We start from the raw sequence: 9,400 nt of genomic DNA on the forward strand, positions 1-9,400 counted from the left end.
TGCGCTCTTGAAAGAATATCTCTTGTTGATGATTTAGGCGTTCGCTTAGACCCTAAACTTTCGTTCTCTGAACATATTTCGTGCATGGTTAATAAAGCCAAAGGCATGCTCGGTTTTATTAAGAGGTGGTCGAAGGAATTCGATTCCCCTTATATAACGAAGACCCTTTTTACTTCGTTAGTTCGCCCTATATTGGAGTATGGTTCATGCGTCTGGAGTCCTCAATTCGGAATCCATATTAACCGTATTGAATCTGTACAAAAGAACTTTTTACTTTTCGCCAACCAGCACAAAGCATCCCTTATGGAGAGCTCACCCAAATTTAAGCTCACCGGCTGAAACCATCATCCCGATATGAAAGTCATCTGGTTGCTGGGCCCGCAGCGACAAAGACAGAGCCGAAACTTTTGCCTCACATCTCCAGGGCGTTTTCCAGCCGAACCCTGCTGCAAATCCATTTGATCTACCGCAAATCCACACTGAAACGGAATCTACTCCAGCATCATTTCGTCCGAACGAGATAACGAATTGTGCTATTGAGGTCATCTGTAAAATCTTCAATGGGATCATAAGTCTCGGCCATTACCCAACAAAATGGAAAAAATCTATAATTATAATGATACCGAAGACCGGAAAAGACCACACGATTCCGTCATCTTACCGACCAATAAGTCTACTATCATGCTTGTCCAAGTTATTTGAAAAATGCCTACTAAAGCGCATAATCCCTTATCTGCGAGCTCACAACACTATCCCAGCTCATCAATTTGGCTTCAGAGAAAAACATGGAACTATCGAGCAAGTAAACAGAATAACATCAGAAATTCGCAAAGCCTTCGAGCATCGAGAATATTGCAGCGCGATATTTCTCGACGTTTCTCAAGCATTCGACCGAGTCTGGCTCAACGGCCTCATGCACAAAATAAAAACACTCTTGCCGGTATACACACACAAATTACTTGAGTCGTATCTCTACAACAGAGTCTTCGCAGTGAGGTGCAACGCAACAACATCCGGCACCTATTCAATCGAAGCTGGAGTCCCACAAGAAAGTGCACTTGGGCCTACCCTATTTGTTCTATACACAGCGGATATCCCCACAAGCGACCAGCTAACATTATCCACTTTCGCTGATGACACTGCGATCATCAGCCGTTTCAGATGCCCAGTCCGTGCAACAGCCCAGCTCGCCAACCACCTCAAGGTAGTCGAGAAGTGGCTATCTGATTGGCGTATTAAAATAAATGAACAAAAGTGTAAGCACATAACGTTCACCCTCAACAGACAAACATGCCCCCCGCTCTACCTGAACAGCACACTGATCCCCGAAGTCAACGTGGTAACGTACCTGGGCGTCCACCTGGACAGACGCCTAAGATGGCGAAGACATATTGAATGCAAGAAACTTCATCTAAAACTAAAAGCCAGCAGCCTCCACTGGCTCATAAACTCCCGATCGCCCCTGGACTACAAGGTCCTGCTCTACAACTCCACACTAAAGCCATCCACAGGGATCTCGGCATTCCTGCAGTTAAGAACGAAATAGAAAAACAAAAAGCGTCCTACAAGGAAAAACTCTCCACCCATCCAAATCCTTTAGCAAGGGACTTGATACGAGTTTCCAGAAGAAGCCGCCTACTACGTAACGACCATCCAACCCAGCCATAATTATTCAGGGCCATTTACTCTGTACCAGTCTCATGACTGCTAGTTAGGTAGTATTGTAAGATTTGATACACTTATTGTTAGTCTCATAAATGAGTAGATTCAATAAATAAAAGCAAAGCCTAAAAAAAAAATAAAAAAAAAAAATTGTAAATTTGTAAACAAAAAGTTCACAACTCAGCTAATAATTCATGTATCCACTTCAGAATTTGTATTTATATTAGTTTTTACACGGCTAATACATTTGCATGCTCAATTGTAAATTTGTAAACAAAAAGTTCACAACTCAGATAATAGTGCATATATCCACTTCAGAGTTTGTAATTTTATTAGTTTTTACACGGCTAATACATTTGCATACTCAATTGTAAAATTGTAAACAAAAAGTTCACAACTCAGCTAATAATTCATGTATCCACTTCACAATTTGTAATTATATTAGTTTTTACAAGGTTAATACATTTGCATACTCAGGTATAAATTTGTAAACAAAAATTTCACAACTCAGCTAATAATGCCTGAATCCACTTCAGAATTAGTATTATATTAGTTTTTACATGGCTAATACATTTGCATGTTCAATTGTAAAATTGTAAACAAATAGTTCACAACTCAGATAATAGTGCATATATCCACTTCAGAATTTGTAATTATATTAGTTTTTACATGGCTAATACATTTGCATACTCAATTGTAAATTTGTAAACAAAAAGTTCACAACTCAACTAATAATTCATGTATCCACTTCAGAATTTGTATTTATATTAGTTTTTACACGGCTAATACATTTGCATGCTCAATTGTAAATTTGTAAACAAAAAGTTCACAACTCAGATAATAGTGCATATATCCACTTCAGAATTTGTAATTTTATTAGTTTTTACATGGCTAATACATTTGCATACTCAATTGTAAAATTGTAAACAAAAAGTTCACAACTCAGCTAATAATTCATGTATCCACTTCAGAATTTGTAATTATATTAGTTTTTACATGGCTAATACATTTGCATACTCAATTGTAAATTTGTAAACAAAAAGTTCACAACTCAGCTAATAATGCATGTATCCACTTCAGAATTTGTATTTATATTAGTTTTTACTAGGTTAATACATTTGCATACTCAGGTATAAATTTGTAAACAAAAATTTCACACCTCAGCTAATAATGCCTGAATCCACTTCAGAATTTGTATTTATATTAGTTTTTACAAGGCTAAAACATTTGCATACTCAATTGTAAATTTGTAAACAAAAAGTTCACAGCTCAGCTAATAATGCCTGTATCCACTCCAAAATTTGTATTTATATTAGTTTTTACACGGCTAATACATTTGCATGCTCAATTGTAAAATTGTAAACAAAAAGTTCACAACTCAGATAATAGTGAATATATCCATTTCAGAATTTGTAATTATTTTAGTTTTTACATGGCTAATACATTTGCATACTCAATTGTAAATTTGTAAACAAAAAGTTCACAACTCAAATAATAAATTATGTATCCACTTCAGAATTTGTATTTATATTAGTTTTTACACGGCTAATACATTTGCATGCTCAATTGTAAAATTGTAAACAAATAGTTCACAACTCAGATAATAGTGCATATATCCACTTCAGAATTTGTAATTATATTAGTTTTTACATGGCTAATACATTTGCATACTCAGGTATAAATTTGTAAACAAAAATTTCACAACTCAGCTAATAATGCCTGAATCCACTTCTGAATTAGTATTATATTAGTTTTTACACGGCTAATACATTTGCATACTAAATTGTAAATTTGTAAACAAAAAGTTCACAACTCAGCTAATAATGCCTGTATCCACTTCAGAATTTGTATTTATATTAGTTTTTACAAGGCTAATACATTTGCATACTGAATTGTAAATTTGTAAACAAAAAGTGCACAACTCAGCTAATAATGCATGTATCCACTTCAGAATTTGTATTTATATTAGTTTTTACAAGGTTAATACATTTGCATACTCAATTGTAAATTTATATACAAAAAGTTCACAACTCAGCTAATAATGCCTGTATCCACTTCAGAATTTGTATTTATATTAGTTTTTACAAGGCTAATACATTTTCATAATCAATAGTAAATTTATAAACAAAAAGTTCACAACTCAGCTAATAATGCCTGTATCCACTTCAGAATTAGTATTTATATTAGTTTTTATAGTTTTTACAAAGTTAATACATTTGCATACTCAATTGTAAATTTGTAAACAAAAAGTTCACAACTCAGCTAATAATGCCTGTATCCACTTCAGAATTTGTATTTATATTAGTTTTTACAAGGCTAATACATTTGCATACTCAATTGTAAATTTGTAAATAAAAAGTTCACAACTCAGCTAATAATGCATGTATCCATGGTAGAATTTGTACTTATATTAGTTTTTACATGGCTAATACATTTGCATACTCAATTGTAAATTTGTAAACAAAAAGTTCACAGCTCAGCTAATAATGCATATATCCACTTCAGAGTTTGTAATTTTATTAGTTTTTACGTGGCTAATACATTTGCATACTCAATTGTAAAATTGTAAACAAAAAGTTGTAGTAGCCAGCCAGCTAGTCGGTTCCCCCTGGTCTTTCTATGTCAGCCAGACTAGGTTCGTCGGTTGCCCGTCAGGGCTCCCTGGCCTGTGTTCACCGGGTTAAGGGTAACCTAGTGTATAAGGAGATTCGGTTTCGTGCACTTCTAGCATTGCTCTTTGCTAAGCTCGTCGGATTGTCGTGGGTTTTCCTCATCTTCCCTATATACACACTGCACTACGCAAAAGAAAAGTTTTAAGTGCACTAACTGTAATCTACAGTTCAAAACAACAAAGGATATATTCGGATTCTGGAATGCGCGGACGGACCAGTAAGCTAATCAAGAGAACACCAGGAGTAGGGGTGGCTAGCTGTTATTCGCCATCCCTTTCTGTACCCTCCCTGCCATGATAACTCGAGAGATTATGTTTGCGGTTATCCCTTAATCAAAGTTTATTATTATATTATAATTCTAATTCACATTGCGGCAGCATCTAGATCGATCCACGAAAACTAATTCAAATTACTCCAACATATTGGAAAAAGAATCAATCAATCAAAACAAAGTATCGCATAAATTCAATCATATTGGCCTAATGCCCAAAACAATAACAAAGCGTTATCCAATCGCACCTTCTTATCATCTACAAAATCTTATTCGCTCCAAAAATTCTTATCGCTGCTTACGGTGTATTTACTCCTAATCATAATGCTACGAAAATTTACTTTAATTGAATTGTAAAAAAAAATATGTAAATATCAATCGACTAATTATATAGCGTTTCGTTATTTAAATGCACACACAAAAATGTAATATATTTTTAAAGTCAGAAATCAATATGTTTTTTTTCTTTTTTTTTTTTTTTTTATAAGGAGAGATCTCACTTACTCACAAATCCGGTTGAAGCAGGTTCGGTGGGCCCATCGAAGACGCTGTGCTAGATTTAATCAAGAAATGTTGTTAACTTCTGACAAATATTATTTTTGTGTTGCTCAAACGGCCCTAAATTTACATTACTTGAATACAAACAGTATTATTATCAAAAAATTAGATCTACAATTTCAGCACATTGGCTCTGAATCCCTAAACAAAGAAAATTATCTGCAGCACACGTCAACGTTGATTGGCTGCAGCTCTGCACATGGCGATGCCTCCTTGCGGCATGCTCCTCCAGATCTCCTGTTCGATTCACCGCATACGAAGGGTTTGGCATCTTCGCATGCCAGACGAGAGGTCTGTTCTCCTTATTTCATCCCGCTCTGGGATATGGTGCCGCACGTGGCACGTGCGCGTAAAGTGCAGGCTAGCGTCGCCTCACATTCGTCTCCTCCTAGTTACGGCAGCAAAACCAACGGTCAACCGATCGTCGTTGCTTCTGCAGGAGCTCGTAGCTCCTTCTCCTCCTCCTCGCGTTCCTTAGGGTAGCCTAACCCGCATGGGTACTCCGACACCACGCCTGGGATGGATTGGCTGATTGGGAACGGCAGGTCGGATTAAGGTTAAATCCGAACCTTCATGTGGCACACGGTGTCGCGGCCGAAGTGTCGCTCAAAATTTGAGGTTAAGGCCGATGGGGGTTGGGCGTGCTCGCTCGCAGGTCGATTCCAACCTCAAACGTGGCAGTCAGCGCGTGGCACGTCCAAAAGAGTACGGCGGTTGTCGCACTGATCTCGGCCAGCGGCCTCCAAAACGGTCTACCAGCCGGTGACCAACACCCGAGAACTGGCGTAATGCTGCCGCTCTGGCGCTGAAGTTGCCGCCCGACGTATCTTCCGTCTCTTTCCTACACAAAAATATGCACTTAAACACTGCCTTTCATTTGCACTTTTCACGGAAATATTTACCCCTTGTGCTGGGTTCGTTTCTCCGAAACTCCTTCTGCACTGGTGAACTCCTTTTCCTTGGCCAGAAAACACTTTAAAATTTTCGGCCACGCGGTTGAAAATTTTCCACTATTATTACAACGATCAGCAGCGGTTTGCATGCGAACGTTATTAGTGCCAAAAATGAAATGAGCGAGAACTCTGACTCGAGAAGTTAGCTGTACGCAATTGCAGCGTTGCCAAACTTCACCTAACGGAGTGCTTCCAGTCGCTCTTCGCCTTTTCTGTCTTCACACGCATTCGGTGCACACGAGAAAGGGTTAGCGCTATGCCGGTAGGCTGTATGCGAGAGCAGGCCAGATAAACTTCTATCGACGCTCTCCGCTATACTCTACGTTTTGCTTGTGGGCATAGGCGAATTCAAATGTGATTTGCATTTTCGCAATGTTCACAAATTAATTTCCGTATTTCTCATATATTTTATTTTCGGTTTGCGACTGGCCACCACACCACAGTTAACTTTGCAAGAGGTTTAACTCGCAGAAGGGTTAACTGACAAAAACAAAGGTCAGTTGCAAATTCCTTATCTGTGTCATGTTCTGATATCTTTCAGGTGATATACGCCCAAGGACTTGTTCGATTCGTTAGCTAGTTCGTAATACGTCGGGCTGATTTTCTTCGTTATTGATGCTTTGACGAAAACGGGTGCTAGCTTGCTACTGAACTTCTTGCCAGCATTGCTTTGAGCAAAACTGCGAGCGAATACGGTGTCTCCCACTTTCAAATGCACGACTCGACTACGCAAATTGTATACCCTAGCATTTTCTGCATGTGATTCCGAAATCTTCTTTCTAGCTTGCTGTCTCGCTACCTGTAACATGTCGGCTGTTTTTATAGCTACATCGTCAGATAATGAATTCAGATTTCGAAGCAACTCATAATCCTGTCCATTGGCTATCATGTTCTGTCCAAAACAAAGAAAATACGGGGAAAACCCTGTACTCCTATGAATACTTGATCTTAGTGATGCACTTATCGCATCGATATTTAAGTCCCAATTCGTGTGATCCGATCCGATATAAGCTCTGATCGCGGCTAGGATCGACCTATTTACACGCTCGCTTGCATTCGCTTGCGGCGAATAAATTGCTGTACATATCTGTTTAATTCCGAACTTGGTTAGAAACGCTCTGAAATGACCCGATTTAAATTGTGATCCGTTATCGGTCAGTATCGATTCTGGAGTACCGAAGGTGTAAAATACGTGTTTCTCGAGATACTCACAAATCCTTTCAGATGTAAACTTCCGAAGTGGCTGCAAGAAATGGAATTTAGTGCAGTGATCAACTACAATTAAAAGTCCTATGTTCCCTTTCTTTGACCTTGGATATGGACCGAGAAGATCCATGTATAGTCGCTGAAAAGGACGATCAGATGTAACGGGTTTACCCAAAGGTGGTCTAAGAACTTTGTTAGGGCTCTTTGTTGATTTACAAACGCTACAATCTGAGACATAATTACGAATTTGAGTAACCATTCCTGGCCAGAATAGATGACGTCTGATCTTTTCGATCATCTTGTTCATGCCGATGTGAGCAGCATCGGGTGAATCATGTGCTCGCGCTAGTACTTGGTCGATGAGGTTTATTGGAATCCAAAGCTTCCATGACTCGTCTTGCAACACTTCTCCCTTAGCTGGTTCAGTTCTCTTATACACAAATTTGTCCACGACCCTGAGATCAGGAAGACGTGACTGGTTGTCCTGAATCCTTTTTCTCAGTTCGACGTACTGTTCTGAATTGAAATCAACCGAATTCAAGTCGATAATTGGTCCAAGATCCGTTATGCTCGACACTTCTGCCTCTTCGCGTCGCGAAAGCGCGTCAGCTACGACATTTTCAGATCCCTTTCGATGTTTAATCGTAAACGAAAATCCTTGCAGACGAATGGCCCATCTGGCTAGACGTCCTGATAAATCCTTCTGTCGCATTAGCCATTGAAGTGAAGCATGATCGGTAATCACACAGAACTCTTGACCTTCAATGTATGCTCTGAACTTATTGATGCCCTTGATTACAGCTAAGCACTCTAACTCGGTAACCGAATAATTTCGCTGTGCTTTAGACAGTTTTTCAGACATATATGCTATCGGTAGTTCGACTCCCTCCTCGTTTTCTTGAACTAAGACACACCCGAGACCATATAAACTTGCATCGCAAAGCAGTATAAACGGCTTCTTGAAATCTGGTGTTCTCAAAACTGGAGATGAGATTAACTTGGACTTGAGTTGAACAAATGCGTCCTCTGCTTCTTGAGTCCATGTAAGAATTTTGTTCTTCTTAAGCAAATCTGTCAGTGGTACGGCTATTGCGGCATAGTTGTCCACAAAACGTCGGTACCAACCGGCTAACCCTAGAAATCTGCGCAACTGTTTGACCGTAGTGGGTACAGGAAAATTTTCGATCGCGCTTACTTTCTCTGGATCGACTTTCAGCTCACCATCACCAATGACAAAGCCTAAATATCTGATTTGGGTCATGCAGAACTTTGACTTGGCTATGTTTATCGTTAGATTCGCGTCACGGAGATAACCTGCTATTTCCTCTAACAGTTTCATATGGGATTCGAAATCGTCAGAAAGCACCAAAAGATCGTCTAAGTAGACAAATACTCTCGTACGCAATTTCGCTGGGATAGCCAAATCCATCAATCTACACAAAGTTTGGGCCGCATTACAGAGACCAAAAGGCATAACCTTATATTGGTATAACGGCCGGTTCGGTATCGTAAATGCGGTATATTGTCTGGACTTCTCCTCGAGAGGTATTTGCCAAAACGCGTGTTTCATATCAAGGCCTGTGATGAAGCGTGCGGGAGGTAAACGACTAAGTATACCGTCTATGTGCGGTAGTGGATATGCATCCTTAACAGTCAGCTTATTCACTTCCCTAGAATCTAGACATAAGCGAACTTTAGGTCCTTTCCTCACGAGAACACAGTTGCTGCTCCATGGACTTTTGGATTCTTCTATTACGCCTAGCGCTAGCATGTTCTCTAATTCGGAAAACATGAGATTTTCTTTTGCTGGCGATATTGGCCAATGACGCTGCTTAACTGGTTTCGCCTCTGCTACATCAATACAATGTTCCATCAAATGTGTTCGACCAAGACCATTCTTTTCGTAAGAAGGCAATTTGTCGATAACTGAGTCTAGTCTTACTTTTTGTTGTGCTGACAGCACGTGAATATCCGGATTCTCCGTAGCTTCGTCTTCTCGACCTATGTCTAACTCTGCTATAGAGATTTTATCATCCATAATCTTACTGAGCAATCCAAAATCGCGCCAGAAGTCTATG

This window comes from Drosophila kikkawai, unplaced genomic scaffold, assembly GCF_030179895.1.
Source record: "Drosophila kikkawai strain 14028-0561.14 unplaced genomic scaffold, DkikHiC1v2 scaffold_255, whole genome shotgun sequence".
Classification (NCBI taxonomy): domain Eukaryota; kingdom Metazoa; phylum Arthropoda; class Insecta; order Diptera; family Drosophilidae; genus Drosophila; species Drosophila kikkawai.